Consider the following 1,313-nt stretch of genomic DNA (forward strand, 5'->3'; position numbering starts at 1 on the left):
CTCACCCTGTGAAGAGCATCCCGCAGCAGGGCCAGCTGTTCCTCCATCTGTCCACTGCACACACATGTGCATCGTGGAGTCTCAGGGATCTCTTGCTGATCCTTGGCCTTTTCCTCCTGTCTCCACAGTTGCTTCTGCTGCTCCATTCTGGAAACAGAGCCTCTGGTTTTCCTGGACCTGGATGTGAAGTTCCTCCAGGCTTTTCAACTCCATCTGCATGCAGTAAGCCTGGGCCTGCACCTGCCGCTTGGCTGGAGATGGTCCCGCAGGGGGCCGTGGTTCTGCCTGCTTCCTTCTCAGTTCCTGCAGCTCCTCCTCTAGGTCAAACACCTGCCTTGCTCCTCGATCCTTCTCCTCTGTCAGTTGGTTCATCCACTGGATCTGCCACCGGGCCTCCTCCTGCTGCACGGACTTCTCAATGCTCAGGTCTTCCATGAAGGTGTCTCTCTCTAGATTTGCTGCAGTCACCATTCAGTTCCCTCTGTCAGTTGGTTCATCCACTGGATCTGCCACCGGGCCTCCTCCTGCTGCACGGACTTCTCAATGCTCAGGTCTTCCATGAAGGTGTCTCTCTCTAGATTTGCTGCAGTCACCATTCAGTTCAGGTTGTCCAGTAGTGTCTTTAGTAACTCATGTCCCACCAGTGCTTGTTGGAACTTGCAGATTCTCTTCTTCATGTTGCTCCACTGTGTCCAGAGCACTTCCAGCTTCTCCTGCAACTCGGTGTTCACTTGTTCCAGATCATTGAAGCTTCTAATATTTTCCTCGAGCTAAAGGGTCACATCATTCAGCTGTTTGAAGAACATTTAGGTCTCATTCTGTGAGTAGTGACCACAGACGCTGCCATCTCCAGCTCCACCAGCCTGTAGGCAGCTGGTGAGAACTTCGTGCTTTCTTCTCTGTCATTGGTCACGTGCTGCAAGTGGGACAGTGCATATTGTAAATAACTTTCTGCCAAACCGACCTCTGTATGGGTGCCTTGTGGATCTCTAGCTCCGTTTTCAGTGCTGTGTACAGCTGGGCTATCTTCTCCCTCTCTTTCTCCTGTTGATTCTGAAGGTCTGGCCTTTCCTGCTTCAGTGATTGGATCTTGGCACAGAGCGCCTCTTTACTTCTTTTGCTGAGATCCAGGGCAGGAACATCGTGTCAATAACACTTGTGTGGATCCTTGCTAGTATCGGGACCATCGACACTCTGGACGCTGGTGTCTGTGACTGTGTCCATAGGCAGGGGAGGCCCATGGTCAGCATCACCTTTGGCTGGACTCTGCTTTGAATCACGCTCCCCAGTGGCATTTGTCTTGGGGATCCTTC

The sequence above is a fragment of the Dipodomys spectabilis genome, unplaced genomic scaffold (genome assembly GCF_019054845.1).
Source record: "Dipodomys spectabilis isolate Male_0828 unplaced genomic scaffold, ASM1905484v1 ptg000483l, whole genome shotgun sequence".
Lineage (NCBI taxonomy): Eukaryota > Metazoa > Chordata > Mammalia > Rodentia > Heteromyidae > Dipodomys > Dipodomys spectabilis.